The sequence below is a fragment of the Sceloporus occidentalis genome, unplaced genomic scaffold (genome assembly GCF_023333645.1).
Source record: "Sceloporus occidentalis isolate IW3139 unplaced genomic scaffold, rSceOcc1.0.p SCAF_18, whole genome shotgun sequence".
Lineage (NCBI taxonomy): Eukaryota > Metazoa > Chordata > Lepidosauria > Squamata > Phrynosomatidae > Sceloporus > Sceloporus occidentalis.
Genome location: NW_028316998.1, coordinates 2,614,119 through 2,633,242, shown reverse-complemented (window position 1 = coordinate 2,633,242; position 19,124 = coordinate 2,614,119).

Below are 19,124 nucleotides of genomic sequence, written 5' to 3'. Positions count from 1 at the left end.
GATCGGTTTTGGATTATTTGTCCCACTGTCTTCCGGAAAGGAACTTTCAAATGTCATTATTATTATTACTTTTATCGTTTATGTATCGCCTAGTGACATATTGGATGGTGTCACTGAGCAAGTGTTGAAACTTTAACTTTTAATTTACAGTCTGTAATCACACATTTACAGTAGGGAATCAATTGTGACATTGAGTGAACTGACATGGATATACAGTTTAACTACAACATCACTAGTACTTAAAGGAATGGTCCATCCTTTACTAACGTGCATGGGAATGAGTTTATTTTTATTGATTTCAATTGGGGCTTAAATTGCAGCTGATTGTGCTAGTGGGTAAGCAGCATACTTAAGAATTATGCTAGGGAGGATGAAAATGAGACATACATTTCATTTTCCAACTCCAATAAAAAAATTTTTACAGTTAAAGGCTGGAATTACCCTTTGAGCTTTTACATGAATATTTATTTTCATAGAATGTATTGTTTGTTGTAATCCATTCTGCGACAAATTACAGCTTGCAGAATGCCACGTATTGTTTTTTCTTTTTGTGTAAGCTTTCCGAAATCACTGTGTTCAAAGACCTTATATACATTCACTTACATCTTATTTTTTATAATAAAAAAACATTGTGAGGAACAATCCAAAAAACAAAATAAGACACAGCATGAGCAGACAAAATCAGAATAACGTAAATAGATTTGTAAAACATCACTGTTCTAACTTTGTACATACTAGCTCTGTAATTTTATTGAAACATAATGTGACTTCTTTAACTGAATCAATAACATAGCTCAGATCCATGTTTTATTTCACTGACAAAAAAAGAATGCTTCTTAACAGTTCTCTGATGCCTCTGCTTCAGCCACCTGCTGTTAAAGTTGTTTGTTTTTCTTTAGAAAATGCGTTCCTTTAAAATATTAAAGCAGACAGTCAGCACACTTTGGGACTAGCCTTTGTTCTGTATGTCTTAGTTATAAAGCATATTCCCTAACATCAATGCAAATGCCCAGTGGCTCTTAAAAATATCCAACATCTGAAATTGATCATGACATCATTTTTTTTACTTGTTATTAATTTACAAATAAGCATTTTGTATAATAGGAAGAAACATCTACATGTCATCTTTAATATTTTATCAAAATGTGTGCTTTAAACAGTTTCATCTGTGTTGTGCTATAAGCAAATAACTAGGCTTGTGCATTTGTATTCGGGCGAACATAAAAACGAACACGAAGGGTGCGTTTTCGTTGTTCATCCCGAATACCGAACATACGAACATGGCGGTGGCAAAACGTAGACGAAGACGAAGACACACAACACGAAGAATCTTTGTGTTCGTCTTTGTCTACTAATCTCCCTGCTCCCTTCCCTCTCTAGCCTACCTTATCTACGCAGCATTGCAGGCGTTAATGGATGCAGAAATCCGTAGGTTCGCCGCCAAGAGTTAAAAGGCCGTGCAAACGACTCTATTGGTCACCTGCAGTGACCTCCTCCCTTGTGTGGAGGGAGCTTTATGGAATGGGTTTCCATGGCAGAGCAGCTGCATACAAGCCTCACATCACCAAGTACAATGCCAAGTGTTGAATCAACTGGTGTAAATCACTGCTACTGGACAGAGCAGTGGAAATGTGTTCTGTGGCGTGACAAAGCACGTTTCTATGTTTGGCAGTCTAATGGGCGAGACTGGGTTTGGTGGAGAATGTTACCTGCCTGACTGCATTGTGCCAGCTGTAAAGTTTGATGGAGCTGTTTTTCAGGGGTTGGACCCCTTACTTCTAGTGAAGGGAAATGTTAATGCTTCAGCATAACAAGACATTTTGGACAATGCTTTGCTTTCAACTTTGTGGGAACAGTTTGGGGAAGGCACTTTTTTATTTCAACATGACTGCGCCCCAGTGCGCAAAGCAAGGTCTACAAAAATATGACTGGATGAGTTTGGTGTAAAAGAAGCTCATTAGCCCAATCTGAGCCCTGATCTCAACCCCATCAAACATCTTTGTTATCAACTGGAACACAGATTGTGAGCTATGCCTTCTTGTTCAACATCACATGACCTCACAAATGCTCTAATAGATAAATGGGCAAAAATATGTGTATATATATATATATATATATATCAAAATATATATTATCAAATAACAGATGGAATAAGTATCCTGTGATAATACCTTTTTTATTGGACTAACAGAATTTTGGAATGACAAGCTTTCGGGAGCTCTTCTCCCTTTCTCAAGTCTAAAACATTTCTCAATATATATATTTAAATGTTTTAAGCTTTTTGTGCATAATGTATGGAGATCCCTTTGGAGTCTTTTGTTTTTATTAGCACAGCGTAACTCCTGTTACTGGTGAGATTACTAGTAGGGTTCCTTTGCACAGCAATGAGCGAGTTTCCTTATAGGATTCCCCTGTATGGCAGGGTATCCGAATCCTATTGGTAGCCTTCTGGTTACTGTTTGTTGCCCTGCATGCACACTGCCTGATCACACATTGTGCAATCAATCAGTGAGGTATTGTGATTATTTTTATTTTTAGAGATGCATTTATTGTAGGGGGAGTGTTGCAAAATTCAGACCGGGACATACTTTACTAAATTTACTTTCAGTTTCTTTATAAATGACACTGCAAGCTGCAGACCTGTAAATAGTCCATGTCTTATTTTTTAGCAGTTTTTTAAGAAGCAGCACAACAAAGAAGGGAAAAAAAGAAACCAATCACATTTCTTGGATACACAGAACTTTTTAAGTATTCTGAGCACAGTCTTCACTTATTCATTGTGTCGAGTAAGACATGATCAATTTTATAAAAAAACAGAAAACAAGCAACAGAAACAATACTTCTATTTTACACAAAAGTAGTCTGATTTAATGTACTACTATCAATATTTGCAATATCTTATTAGTCTGATGCTTCAGTTTGTCAAACCACGTTCAATTTTCTGTGTCTCTTGGAGACAAAACAACTCTTGGGGTGAAACTCCGGATGCACCATTCGAATAGCTGCATAAAAAGTTGTATTATACACCTGAGGATCATTTCTTTTAGAGGATTATATCATGTAAAATATAGTCTACTTTAAGTGGTAGCAGTATAAGTAAGCTTTGTTCGCATTTAATTTACATTTCTTGTCAGTTGATGGCAATTTTTAGCAACCAGAATAGTTATACATAGGTAGATAATAGGCAAATTCTAAAACCACATCCCTGACCACATGCCCCTGGAAGAACCTTAGGTGGCAACCCTATTTCTGGTAGCTGCAGGTTACAGTCATGGGGGACTCAGAGGTAGAGTCGGTGGATAGGGCTATTTAAATTGTGATACATTAAATTGTATTAGTAATTTTACTTTAATCACTATCCCCGCCATCCTACAGGGCAAGGAGGAAAGGGTGAAGTATAGTATATAATTTTAACGCCTTTCACACTGGAAGTCTAGTAGGTAAAGGAGGTAGGATACCCCACAGACTTGTCTTACTTGTAATGCTCATTCTAACATAAACAGGATGTGAGGGCGCTTGAGGCTATTTTATAATAAATGAACCCCCTTGTAGGCTGTAATCCCCAACTATACCTCCTCCATTGCTGTGGGTTGTGGGAAGATAGAGGACAATCATTGTCCTCTATTGGTGAATTGTTTTTATTTTCTTATTATATTGTGTTTTTTGTCCTTTTTTATTTATTTTGATTGCGCAGACAACACTGTGTTTTTTTTGTTTGTTTGATTAATTTTAATGCTTGTTCTTGGGAGGGGCATGAACTTGCAAATTACCTTGCAAATTTTGGAGGATGCAATGTAAAATGTGCAAGCTGGAAGTCCCAACATGCATTTGCAACCCACAAGAAATGTGGAGGATACGAATCTAACGTTTTTTGTTGTTGTTTAAACTCACATCAACTCAATTCTTCTTTATTTGCGAGTACAAATATGAGTTGGCTTTAGTGAATTTGTGAGCTCCTGTTTTTGGCCAGCTCACAAACCGTCAATAAACCCAATTTTGTAAACCTTTTTGCTGCATGGAATGGATTCTACACGACTATTTATGTCAATTGTATTTAAGTAGGATTCCTCATTTTTTTAAAAATCAGTCACTGATTCTACCTGAGAAGTAGAATTTTGGGATTATATGTTGTCCAATATTTCCAGATTTAAATAAAAAGAAATACATGTTTTAACCAAAAGGTGACCAGAAATGTTACATTTTACAGTTATCCCTTGACTCACCATTATGAATCCATTTTCATCTATCATGCCTATGGTAAAAGATAGTGACTTAAAGATAGTGAAATAAATCATAAAGGTAGGTAAAAATGAGTCAGTGTTGTCTAATTGCTTCTTTTTTACCCCATAAGAATCTCATTCTTATGCATGGATATGATAATAAAGAACCATTGTGTTCATTTAGTAGCCAGCTGCACCGTCCTACATTTATTAAAAATGCTGCTTTATTAAGGCACTACACACCTTGAGTGGCATTTCAACTGTTTCTGAGGCATAATAACATTTTCCTATATACTAGACTTTTCAATCTCAACGACAAGCTGACAAGAATGTAAAAATCATTCGGTATAATTATCACTAATCCTTTTGGTATATAGTATTTGATTTATTAGATCTGCAAGACACACATTTTGGGAAACATGGCATCCATGGTTTTTCATGACATACATTTCTGTTCAATTCAAGTTTTTAGCTTGAGAAGAATGATCACACATTTGTATTGTTAATAAATGTGGTTTGTACAGAACTGTTTGTAAAACTTGGGAAGCTGAGATAATAGAGGATGGCATAGTTAAAGATAACAGTTTCCTGTAAACAAGAAAGAAAGTTAACAGTTATGTTATCCCAGTGTATACTGACATTTTTGTACAGAGTCTTCCTTGTACAAAACCTATATATAAGATTGATAGCCCATGCATAGGATGTAGATTAAATGTGTTAAGAATTTAGCCAATTTTGTCTGTTCATAAAAATATCCTTTAAGGAGCAGGGCCACCAATGAAAACAAATTATTTTTAAGATTAAGATTAATTTGTTTGCTTGCAGTAGCAGAGTTATCTATCCCTCTGGGCGATTGCCAGTTAATGAGAAGATTTTACTTTTGTTGGGATCATACAAGTGTAATAGAGTTGTGGTTGGCATTTGGCAATGTTCCCAGAAACATTGTACTAGCAAATACCTACCCCCTAGAAACAATCAAGGTCAGGGTGCAAGAAGTTACATAGAGCAAAAGAAAAAAATAAGTGGTAAAGGCTTTAATACAGTGAGAAAATATAAACATGTATGGCATAGACATATGGCTCCTGAATGTAAAAACAGGACCAAGAACTGATTAATCAATACAGCATAGGGAGAAAAAAATTGTATAAACAAAAAACTAAAGGATTTTAGACATGAACTGTATATCAAGCTCATAAAAAGAACTTCTTTAATATCTTCTTTTAAAATCTGTAACACTCTAATCTAAACAAATAAAACTGAAAATAAGATAATCTAATCATTCATCATTAAGACACATGTCAAGGTATTGATTATAAAAGGTAAATATAGAAATATGTCACTATTTTTATCACAACGTGCTGAAACATCCTGTGAATGTGTGCAATTCGGACATCTCCTATCTTCCTTTCTTTTTTTTCATTTTTATATACAGTGGGGCAAAAAAGTATTTAGTCAGCCACCAATTGTGCAAGTTCTCCCACTTAAAAAGATGAGAGAGGCCTGTAATTTTACACCATAGGTACACTTCAACTATGAGAGACAGAATGGGGGGAAAGAATACAGGAAATCACATTGTAGGATTTCTAATGAATTCATTGGTAAATTCCTCAGTGAAATAAGTATTTGGTCACCTACAAACAAGCAAGATATCTGGCTCTCACAGACCTGTAACATCTTCTTTAAGAGTCTAATCTGTCCTCCACTCATTACCTGTATTAATGGCACCTGTTTGAACTTGTTATCAGTATAAAAGACACCTGTCCACAACCTCAAACAGTCACACTCCAAACCCCACTATGGCCAAGACCAAAGAGCTGTCGAAGGACACCAGGAACAAAATTGTAGACCTGCACCAGGCTGGGAAGACTCAATCTGCAATAGGCAAGCAGCTTGGTGTGAAGAAATCAACTGTGGGAGCAATTATTCGAAAATGGAAGACGTACAGGACCACTGTTAATCTCCCTCGATCTGGGGCTCCACCCCGTGGTGTCAAAATGATCACAAGAACGGTGAGCAAAAATCCCAGAACCACACGAGGGGACCTAGTGAATGACCTGCAGAGAGCTGGGACCAAAGTAACAAAGGCTACCATCAGTAACACACTACGCCGCCAGGGACTCAAATCATGCAGTGCCAGACGTGTCCCCCTGCTTAAGCCAGTACATGTCCGGGCCCGTCTGAAGTTTGCTAGAGAGCATTTGGATGATCCAGAAGAGGATTGGGCAAATGTCATATGGTCAGATGAAACCAAGGTAGAACTTTTTGGTAGAAACTCAACTCGTCTTGTTTGGAGGAGAAAAAATGCTGAGTTGCATCCAAAGAACACCATACCTGCGGTGAAGCATGGGGGTGGAAACATCATGCTTTGGGGCTGTTTTTCTGCAAAGGGACCAGGACGACTGATCCGTGTAAAGGAAAAAATTAATGGGGCCATGTATTATGAGGTTTTGAGTGAAAACCTCCTTCCATCAGCAAGGGCATTGAAGATGAAACTTGGCTGGGTCTTTCAGCATGACAATGATCCCAAACACACCGCCCGGGCAACGAAGGAGTGGCTTCGTAAGAAGCATTTCAAGGTCCTGGAGTGGCCTAGCCAGTCTCCAGATCTCAACCCCATAGAAAACCTATGGAGGGAGTTGAAAGTCCGTGTTGCCCAGCGACAGCCCCAAAACATCACTGCTCTAGAGGAGATCTGCATGGAGGAATGGTCCAAAATACCAGCAACAGTGTGTGAAAACCTTGTGAAGACTTACAGAAAACGTTTGACCTCTGTCATTGCCAACAAAGGGTATATAACAAAGTATTGATATGAACCTTTGTTATTGACCAAATACTTATTTTCCACCATAATTTGCAAATAAATTCTTTCAAAATCAGACAATGTGATTTATGGACTTTTTAAGTGGGAGAACTTGCACAATTGGTGGCTGACTAAATACTTTTTTGCCCCACTGTAAATAGTCCTTTGCAGAAAGCATCTTCAAATAGGTTTTGCTCCAGAGAAGTTAATGCTGTTCAAGTTCCATTTTTGTTTTCCTAACCCCTTTAGTGCAGGCTGGTTTTATTCCTTGTGACCAAAATATTTTAGGGAAGGTTTATTTGTTAATTTGTTACAAGTTGAGGAGTTTACCACCAGCATATTTAAATACGATCCTAGTACAGACTCACCCTGGTGGCTGTCCTGCGGTATGTTTGTCACACAGACTGTGGTCTACCACCTTGTGGCTGAGCTGTTGTCACTCCTCAGGACTGATTAAGGTCTGAGTCTTCAAATCAGGAAAATAGACTAGATGGGGTGAATGATTCTTATCTGCCATTTCTATGATAGAATAAGAGTTTAGATTTCTAAAAATATCAGTAAATTTGAAGAAGATCTTCTAAGTTGCTTAAAAAAGGTGTTATTATGTGGACTTGCTGAACAGGGGTTCTCTTCTGAAGATACCAGCACAAAGTTTCTTGCCTCTTCCTATTTGAAGAGGATGTTTTCTGCTGTCCAGGCTTTTGAGATACTAACTTTTAGTGGTTTAGTTTCCCAACCATTTTGCTTAGGTATAAACGTATCTGTGGTGTCCAATAGGACATGGCCTTCACTATCATTATCTTGCTCCTGTAAGACATGTGGTTGCGGGTTCAAGTGAATCTACTGCCATACAGGAGCAAACATAGACTATTCAGTGATATCAATATTATATTCATTATTGTCGCTAGTTTTTTTATTTGAAATGTGCATTTAATAAAAGTGAAATTAATTAATTTCCAGCCTAACATCAATCAAGCCTTTTACAATGGTGGCATTGTCATGTTGATTTATTGGGCAAGATATTGGTAAAGATAAAAAAATACATTCAAGATCTGTTTATCTTTTATAATCTAAGATGAACATAAAATAATATTTTGTTACACACTGGTTAGTTATTCTTATTCAAGTTAAGGCATAGAGTTTTTTTTTTCTAATCTTATTCAGCCAATGAACAGCAATCAATTATGCTAAATAGTTATTCCCCAGGCTTGTTTGTACAGTGGCAGGGATGTTTTTTTAGCATGCAGAATGCAGCTCTCCATCATTAGCACCATTAATTCTGATGTCCATTGAGACGTTAATCAATGACAAGGTAGCTTTAAATCTGCTGTGCTCAGTACTAAAAGTAATGGAAATTGACTAATGCCTTTTGTGAATTGAATAATGACTAATTAGAAGATAATTAGTTGGACATACATGTTTGTTTCAGAGGTAACAAGGATGATAAAATAGATGGCAACATGTAGCATTCCTAAATAATCAATTGCATAATATGAGGTCCCTGTATAGCATCATTAATCATAATTACATGTGGAAAACAAATTATTATATATTATATATACATATTTTATATTTACATCAAATAAATATTATACATTAGACTTGTGCAAATGGTTAAAAAATGATTCAGACAAATTTTGTATTTAGTTTTTGGCCAACTTCATGTGTAAACATACAATACATAAAATTGAGATAAATCTATGCTTGGTAATATGTAATAGACATTTTACCTTACAAAATGGACATACAATAACCCCTTATATGAGTCACTACCAGGTGTATTGTAACTTCAAAAGGAAAAATTGAGCGATGGATCGAAAGTCCAGTTTAAATTAATTAAAATTAAAAAGACACTTTGATTATCAGATAAACACATTTTGATGCTTCTTTATTTATTGCATTGGAAGGGTAATGTTTACTAATTAAATTGGCTATTGTTTTCTATTATGGCCAAATTGTATGTTTATATAACGTAATTCCTTCCAAATATATTTAATCTGTAACTAATGCAGACTAAATAGGGATTGGGCATTGATTTTTCCATTATAAAATAATATAGAAAATGTGAACACCAAAAAATAACAGTTGATATCTGATACTAAATAAAAGGTAACACGTATCTGGAAACATGACATTTTAAATGTCAGGTATACAAATTGCATAATGTGATTTTATGACATGGGAATCATTTTAATTTTCATAGCACAATATGGCTTCAAAAAATTATGGAGATTTTTTCCCATCAAAGCAAGTTGTCTTTCTAATGGCATAGCAAGTGAATGCATTGATTAAAAGTTATCTTTTTCTATTGCAACAGCTTCTTGTCCTTTTCATTTAATCCAATTTTGTTGGACAACTGTCTTGTTAAACAATAAACAAGGACATATTAGTTTATTTTCTGCAATAAGTGTATGTTAATGTTCCCTTTATGCAGTTTATTCTGCTACAGGGAATGTGAATTGATTCTGTCATCACAAAAAAAGAATACTAAATATAATAATGTTACTAAACCAGCAATTTGTCTTTGTATTCATATTATCATCATAATATACAGCACAGGATATTGTGTTTGCCTATAGCCCTCCATTGTAGTTAATGCTGGTAATCAACAAAGTGGTTTAATCACTACCTTTTAACTGTAACCATAGCAGTGAGATAGCTAGACTGAAGCTGTAAGAAGTACTTTTCATTTCTTCGCTGCTTTACACTGGAAGATTTCCAAAGCAGCTTCCATCAGTTTGAGCAACAAAGGACACTGGGTGCCCATCAATCTTTGAAGAGTGTAGACATTGTGCTCCAGTGAAAGCAGGTGCCAGCTTTAGAGAGACTAATGCTTTTCTGAACTTCTGGCACAATCCAAAATTTCCATTGATTGATGTCAGCTCGTTTGTAGCATGATCTCAGCACAATATTGATAGCCACTTTTCCAAAATACACTGCTTGATCTATATATATATATAAATTAAAAGTCTCCTCCTAATTACTCAGGGTATTCAGAGGAGATATTGTAAGTTGTGCTTGGATATCTAAGTTTATATCAAAATGGCTGATATATACAAAGCATTACAGTAAAAGAATTGCATATTCTGTTTTTTTCATGTATAGGAAGACTACATGATGCTACTAATACACACAACACCTTACTACAATATAAAGTGCATACTGGTAAAAAATACTGGTTGAGAAAAAAGTATTAAGTAAGTCAATAATTTGGATCTTCCGGAGACACAGAGGAATTGTAAAGGATTTAAGTTAATTTCATAGTTCAGAGCAATTACTCGATAGATAATTGATTCATGGTGTTATTATAACTACAGATCATAGATCCCAATCTTGTAACACTGCCTCTTTCGCTGCTCTCTCCTATGGTAGCCTCCACCTCACTCTCCCAGACCTGATGACAGAAAGCGTGGTGGTATTGGCTTCCTAATCTCTCCTTCCTGCGCATTACTTACTTACTGGTCCATCACTCTCTTTCTATTAATGTGTGGCCCATACTGTCTAATGATTTAATTCCATCTCCTGCTGCTATATATATCACCCCCCCTAGCCCTACTAACATTTTCTTGACCACTTCTCCTTGTGGCTTGCCCAATTCCTCTCCTCTGATGTCCCTTCTGTCATCGTGGAGACTTCAGCACCCCAGTAGATACCTATTTGAGTTCCGTAGCTTGTAAATTTCTTTCCAGTACCTCCTCTTTTGACCTCACACAGCATATTAACTCCCCTAATCTTTATGATGGTCACACCCTGTACATGATTTTCTCTAGCATGTCTTCTCTTTTTTAACTTTTCTAATTACCCTTTCTCCCTCTCCCTCTTCCTGTCCCCTCAAAAACCTTGCCTAACCATATACCTCAACTTTTAGCCGTCAGAAATCTCAACTGATTTACTCCCTTTCCTCTTTCACATCTTCAACATATCATGCCCTAACTGTGCTTCCTCTCTCTACATTTCTACTCACCTCTGCGTTTGACATTGTAGCCCCAACTACTATTCCTCATGACTTACACATTTCCAACCCTGGCACACAACAGTAATCCGACACTTCTCATTCTATGTCTGATTTCCTGCAGTAAAAATTCATACTATGCTCCTACTATTCTGCTCTCACCCTTGCCAAGGAAACCTACTTCACCTTCTTTATCTCCTCCATGTCTTGTAACCCTAAATGTCTCTTCACTACCTTCAATTTCCTTCTTCTCCCTTTCAAACTACCCCTGCCACTAACTTTACTGCCTCCGACTTTGCCACATAGTCCAATAATAAAATTGAAACTCTCAGCTGTGAAATATCTGAACTAATTTTCCTTCTCTACATTTAACCAATTTTCTGCTGTAACAGAATATGAGGTTCATGCTTTTCTTTGTTGTCCAACCATGTCTCCTTGATCCAATCCCTTCTCACCTCACCCAGTCTCTCTCATCTAACTAAAGTTACTTATTACCTACTCACTGCTAAATCCATGGGCTGCTTCTCTATGCCAGTCCTACTTGACCTTTCTGCTGCTTTTGACACAGTGGAACACCCTCTTCTCCTTCAATCTCTTGACGATCTTGGTCTTAGTGACACAGCTCTATCCTGGTTCATATCCTACATTTCTGATCATACCTTAATCGTCGCCCTGTCCAGTAACACTTCCCCTTTCCCTCTCAGTCAGGGTACCCCATGGCTCAGTTCTAGGACCCCTAATTTCATCCTTTGGCTTTCAATACCACCTGAATGCTGATGATACCCAGATCTACATATCCTCTCCTGATCTCTCGCCCTCTGTCTTAAACTGTGTAACTAACTGCCTTGCCTCTGTTTCTAACTGAATGTCTGCACGTTTCCTAAAACGCAAGCTTTTAAAAAAAACAACTAATCGATTTCCCTCAATGTCAATGGTGCAATCATCTCTCCATCCCCTCATTGCCTTGATGTCTTCCTTGTCTCTGGCCTATCGTTCACTCCCCATTTTCAGTTTGTCTCCAAAAACTGAAACCTTTATCTTGAAAACCTTAGCTCTAAGGCCCCTGTCAAAATCTTGACTCTTACTTTCAAAGCCCTTCATAGTGTTTCCCTTACTTACATTTCCTCTCTCATCTCTAAATACACTCCTAATCAGTCTCTCCGCTCATCCAATTATCTACATCTGTCCTCTCCCCTGTTTTCTAGTTTGCATGCATTCTTAGAGGACTTCTCAAGAACTTCCCTTATCCTCTGGAATGTCCTCTCCCAGCCAATCCATCTTTTCTTCTTCCTTCGGCCCTTCAAAAAATCCTTTAAGACCCATGTTTTTTTAAGGATGCCTATGAATTTACACCTTTACACTCTTCCTCTCTTATTCCTTTAGTTCACCTTTCCTAGTCCTTGTCCTGCAGTTACTTGTACTAGTGTGGCTGGTCCATCCCTAACAATGGCACTTTTACCTCTTGTAACTCTCTAATAACCCCTCCTCACTTTTTTCTGTATGTTAAATACTAATTGTTATGTCCCTTTGTACACTGCTGCAAAAGGGCAGAGAGAGAAAGAGAGAGAGACTGAACATCACAAAATTACCAAAAGGATACATGTGCTTGTAAGTAACTATTCGACAGTTGGTAGACACAAGTACTGCTTCATGATGCAAGACTATTGATTTGTTAACATAATCTCTGCAAAGTAACGGATTTTAATCTTATTTTTTAATCTGTCATCGGTTCTGTAGCAAGTATTCAGAAAAAAAGCACACTAACACTAAATTACAAAGATTGGAATAAACACTCTAGTCTTTATATTTTTGTTTCATTCTCTCGGTAATCAAATATGCACACTGCCTTTTATTGGCTGCACTTATTTGTCGATGGAATTTTGCCATGGTTAAAAGACATAATCCCATAATCTTTATAAATCATGCTATATAGAAGATCAGGACTCCTGCATAGATAATACAGATTAAATCAGTGAACAAGAATAGAAAAAACTTTAAATTAAAGCTGCATGGAGTGTATATCATGCACAGTGGTTTAGTATTTCTTTTCATAACTAGTAAATAATATAACTCTAGGTTTTAAATTAGAAATTCTAAAGACCGGTACTTTTGAAAATAAGAAAGATTCAGAGATAGATAAGTAATGTAAAACTTTACCTTGTATTGTTGCATTTAAAATAACCTGTTGATATGTACAAAACTAAAACAACAGGCACTGGGTTTGCTGCCAATGAATAATGTTATAGTAACTACCTACAATTTAGTTGTAGGCAGGGATGTACTTAGAGAACTTGGCCCCCAGAGCCAATCCTAAATCTCCCAGTTGGTCCCTTGTCACCCCTGGTAACTCACACTTACTGGCCTCACATTTTTTATGCACACTCTCACATTTGTACTTACTTACACATTTAAGCTCACACACATACATGCCCACACTTACAGATTGTCGGTTACCTCACTATACCCAGAAACAGACAATTAGAACTCTTCTTCAGATAAGTCTTTGAATCTTCATATACAGGAACATGAGGTGGTGTCAGGAACTGGTTCCATACAGATGACTGTAATGACCCAGGGCGCCCAAAGATGGAGTTCAGGAGTTCAATATGCAGTAGCGGAGTCACAGGACAGGGCCTGGTGCAGGGCGACTGCACTCACCCGGGTGATGAGCATCTAGGGATGTGCAGCCACATTCCAGCGCCCTGATATAGCAGCGGATGTAGTCCAGAACGAAGCAAAGATAAATCCTGCAACCACCCTGGAACAGGCATGAGACATAGCACAAGACTCATGTGCGGGATGCTGCAGGCTGGGAGTGTGGAAGCTAAGCAGAGTAATAGCTGAAACATAGCGAGCAAGGGATAGGGAGACCAGGCAAGAAACATAACAGACAAGATATACATGATACAGGGCACAACAGGGAACAAGACAAGGAATACTCAAGATCCGACATGAACAGGACAGGACACACCTCTACCGGGGATACAGGATACCCCTACCGGGGATACAGGATACCCCTACCGGGGATACAGGATACCCCTCTACCGGGGATTCAAGACAGGACACCCCTCTACCGGGGATTGCTCTCCCAGTATGTTTAAGAGGACATGCAAGATTTTCATTAAAGCCAGATGCTTCACATTTACTTTTACAAGGCTCCTTCTAGAGAGAAAAACAGTTGCTGATCGGTCTGTGGCATATAAGCAGCTTCTCTAAAATGAATAAACATGAGATCAGCTGGCTTGCATGTCATAAATAAAGCCTGATACTTGCTACTATGCATATATACATATTGAAGTCAAGGGATTGAACCTCTCTCGAGCAAACTCTTTTAGTGAATACACCCCACTAACATCCCTAGACAGATCCAAGCTCCTACCTGGGTAGGTTTGTTTCCTATCTCCAAATCTCTCCAGGAAACAGTGTTCTAGCAAACTCTTTTAGTGAATAAACCTCACAAAAGTTAAAGTTGCATGCTTCCAAAAAAGTAAATATGCAAGCTGTTCTGCATGTGTAAGCATGTGAGTTAAGTCGACTGACCACTTGACTTCTAAGTAAACAAAAATATGTTGTATAAGATTTACCTATGAATACCATTACTTGTCATGCAAAAGAAGAATTTCCAAGTTGACATCTTGGTTATGTGCAAGGGAGCTTTTTGGAACACTGTAATCTATTTGACATATACCTTGAAAAGGTGAGGTTTAATAATAAAAAAAGCTAAGGTTACTTATTCCAATGAGGGTTATTGGCACTAGAACCAAAAAGAAACAGCCAATCATCTTCAGCAGGTTCATGTTATACCAAGTAATGTTTGGCAACACAAATCCTAGAATCCTAGGGATTCAAGATTCATATCCCCTGAATATAGATCTCTACAAGACAGAATGAACATTGTATAATTTAATATCAATTACATAATTTCTAATTTTAATTTATTTTCTACTTCCCTGGCATTATGCCTTCTAATGTGTTGAGTTGCATAAAAACTAAATATTGCTTTCATGCAAAAAATTGTGATCCCTAGCATAGAACATTTTTGTCAGTCACTGGTAGACATACATGGATTCTCTATAGAAGAATAATGTTGCAATACTTTTGATTCACAATTAACATTCATGTAGACATTTTATTGCATATGAAATCATTTCTAATGTTGAATTGACCAATGTAAATGCTATACTGTAAACCAGAATTGAAGCACATGTCCTGTTTCACTTAGATAGGATTCATCATTTCATTCTTTACTTCACTGCTTTGCATACTAAATCATTAATTAGCATACAACATGGAATGAACTACATTTATCAGAGAAATACACTTGAAAAAATCAGTTTTAATGTAAATTTTATGCAAAATCAGAAACACTATGAAAAGAATACAGAGGTAATGTGAACCTAAAGACTTTTAAGATCATATCCCACCAAGAGTGTTCCAAAGTCCTATGAGAGCTCGTACTATAAAAAGAAGTTAATCTCATGTGATGGTAGCAAAAATTGTATTTGGTGAAGATGCATTGATAATACATATGTGTTGCTAATTAAGTAACCTTCTCTGTGAGTTCTGCTTGGCTTTTGCAGTTGCATTTAGCTTGGACAAACCAGCAAATCCTGAGCTGGGGCGAATCTTACTGCCATTTCTTAAGTGACATCTCTAAGTGAGGAGTTACAAGCAAAGAAGGAGTTAAAATGCAAAGGAGGGTAAAGTATAAATCCTTGTAATTCCATATATATGTATATATATTTTGCATCTTACATTAGTAGGCATGTTGGATAATGCCACTCAGTGCATGTCTTGCAAAATGTATGTGCTCTTGGAGCGAGTTCCCCAGGGGCCATACCGCTGTTGCAAGTATAAGCAGGTTGCTTCTTTGGAATGTTCTGTACTAGATCTAAAGAGGCAACTGGCAACACTGAGGGACATAGACAACAAGGAGAGGAGCTTACTGCTTACAGAGCAGGCATTGGCTGGGGCCAGTGCAGAGGGGGGTGGAGATGGGGAAGAAGAGGTCTCGAGGGCAGAGAGCTGGGTTAGTTGTGTAAGGGGCAGCAGGGGCGGGAGAGCTAGGGAGGTTTGTTCTGGGCTAGATCACCACAACATATTTGCCAGTTTGTGCAAAGATGCTGGGGAGACCAGCTCAGAGGAAGCATTTCTGCAGCCAGGAGAGTAGCCTCTTCAGCATAGTGGGGAGCCAGAAGGCTAGGAAGGCTAGACAGGTGCTGGTGGTAGGGGATTCAATTATAAGGAAGGTTGATAGGGTAATCTGTCGTCAGGACCCCGAATGCCGAACAGTATGCTGTCTCCCGGGTGCTCGGGTTCGACATATTGCGGACCTGGTAAAAAGATTGTTGGGAGGGGCTGGAGATGATCCAGCGGTCATAGTACATGTTGGTACAAACGACATAGTTAAGGGCAGGTGGAGGGTCCTTAAAAATTATTTTAAGGCACTAGGTCAGAAACTTCGCTTCTTTAGGAAGACAGGGGGAGCTTAGGGAGATCAATGTGTGGCTAAGAGTGTGGTGTAAGAAAGAGGGATTTGGGTTTTTGGAGAACTGGGCAGACTTTGCAGTCAACTACAGACAAGGATGGACTGCACCTCAATGAAGAGGGGGCTGCAGTGCTAGAGGAGATGATGGCTAGAGGAATTGAGGATCTTTTCAACTAGGTTCTGGGGGGAGGATAAAGATAGAAATGAAGTGGTAGCTAGAGTAGACTGGGAAGGAGATCTAGCTATGGGAAAAGGGGGTGAGAGCAGTGGTGGGGTTAGCACAGACAATATGGAGCTGCATAGTACAAAACCTGCTGTCAAGAATTATTTGTCAACTGTTAAACCAGAAATGGGTAGTAACCTTAAATATATTTTAGCAAATGCGAGAAGCTTTGCAAACAAAATGGGTGAGCCGGAAATATTGGTAAGTAATGAACAATACAACCTGATCGGTATCACGGAAACGTGGTGGGATGATACACATGACTGGTCAGTAAACTTACAAGGATATTCACTTTTTAGAAGGGACAGAGTAAATAGAAAAGGGGGAGGGATTTTTTTATATGCAAACCCTAAACTAAAGGCCAGTATTAAGGAAGCTGTGCATGATGACAGTAGTAATGTGGAGACGCTGTGGGTGGAGATTAACCTAGAGTCAAACACTACTTGTGGGTGTATGCTACAAGCCACCCAACATTAGTAATGAGGGGAAAGATCAGCTGCTATTTCAAATTGAAAAGGCTGCAAGTAGGAATTAAGTTTTAATCATGGGATATTTTGATTACCCTGATATAGATTGGAATAGTGGAACTAGTTCCGCTAAGGGTAGCAAGTTTCTGAACCTGCTTAGTGACCAATTTATGTCGCAATTAGTAGAGACCCCAACCAGAATGGGTGCCTGTCTGGATCTAGTAATAACTAACAATGAGGAACTTATATCAAACATTAAAGTAAGAGAACACTTAGAGAATAGTGACCATAACATGGTTTCATTTGAGATTAATTCCAAAAAGCAAATGGGTAACTGCTCTACCAAAACACTTAATTTCAGAAGGGTAAACTTTGACAGGCTAAAGTCAACCATGGAATGTATAGACTGGGATGGATTGCTCACTGTGTTAAACACAGAGGACAAATGGAATACCTTTAAGCACACATTGCAAGGTTACACATCCCAATATATAACTATGGGAAACAAATACAACAGAAATGAATCAAAACCAATGTGGCTTACCTGGAAAGTAAAACAGGAAATAGGGAATAAACAATTGGCATTTAAGCATTATAAAAGCGAGGGGTCGGAAGTATCATTTATGGCATACAAAGATGCCAACAAAGCCTGCAAAAAGGAGATTAAAATGGCTAAACTAGAAAATGAGAAACTTATTGCCAAGGAAAGTAAAACCAATCCCGAGAAATGTATGTAAATGGAAAAAAGTTAAAGGTAGAGAGTGTTGGTCTGTTATTATCTGAAACTGGAAATTTGGTTAGTGAGGACAGAGAGAAAGCCGACATCTTAAATGCTTTTTTTTCTTCTGTTTATGCCAAGGAAGAACCAATGACGGAGCTCCTGCTGGCTAATTTTAAGGAACCGTTGCAGCGAACATGGGATTGGCTGACACAAGAAAGAAAAAGTGCTCAAGAAGTTAAATACTGTTAAGGTAGACAAGGCCCCTGGACCGGATGGTATACACCCAAGGGTACTGAAGGAGCTAAGCCTAATTCTGGCCCAACCATTATTACTAATCTTTAGGGATTCTTTCAGACCAGGTATAGTTTCATTAGATTGGCGCAAGGCAGATGTTGTGCCCATATTTAAAATGGGATCAAAATCAAAACCAGGCAATTACAGGCCAGTAAGCTTAACATCGGTAGTGGGGAAATTATTTGAAGGGTTGCTAAAGGTATACATTCAAGATCATATCTTGATCCATAATCCAATTAGTAGAAGTCAACATGGATTTGTGAAAGACCGGTCTTGTCAAACCAATCTATTAGCATTCTATGAAGAAGTTAGTAAAAATATAGACCTGGGTGTGGCTGTGGATGTGATTTATCTGGATCCACATAAAAGGCTACTCTACAAATTAACAGAAATAGGCTTAGGGGTAAATGTCTGTATGTGGATCAGAAATTGACTAAAAAATAGAATGCAGAGGGTTGTTGTGAATGGATGTTTCTCAGCCTGTACGCAGGTATTAAGTGGAGTGCCTCAGGGGTCTGTCCTTGGTCCTCTTCTTTTTAATTTATTTATAAATGATCTTCCAAGCTGCATTGAGAGCCATGTCACAGTTTTTGCTGATGACACAAAATTAAACCGGGTAATTCAGACTAATCTTGATGTTTCTTCTTTGCAGGAAGATTTAGACAGAGTTGGGGACTAGGCGCGCAAGTGGCAGATGAGGTTTAATATAGAGAAATGCAAAGCTATGCATTATGGTAAAAATAATAAAAATGCAACCTATTCTTTAAATGGAATATCCTTGGGGGAAACTACCACTGAGAAGGATTTAGGTATTATGGTTGACAACAGACTTGACAACAGTATGCAATGCCAGCAAGCAACTGCGTGGGCCAATAAGGTTTTGCCATGCATAAAAAAAGGTATTGATTCAAGGGAGGAGGATATTATCTTGCCTCTTTACAGGTCATTGGTAAGACCTC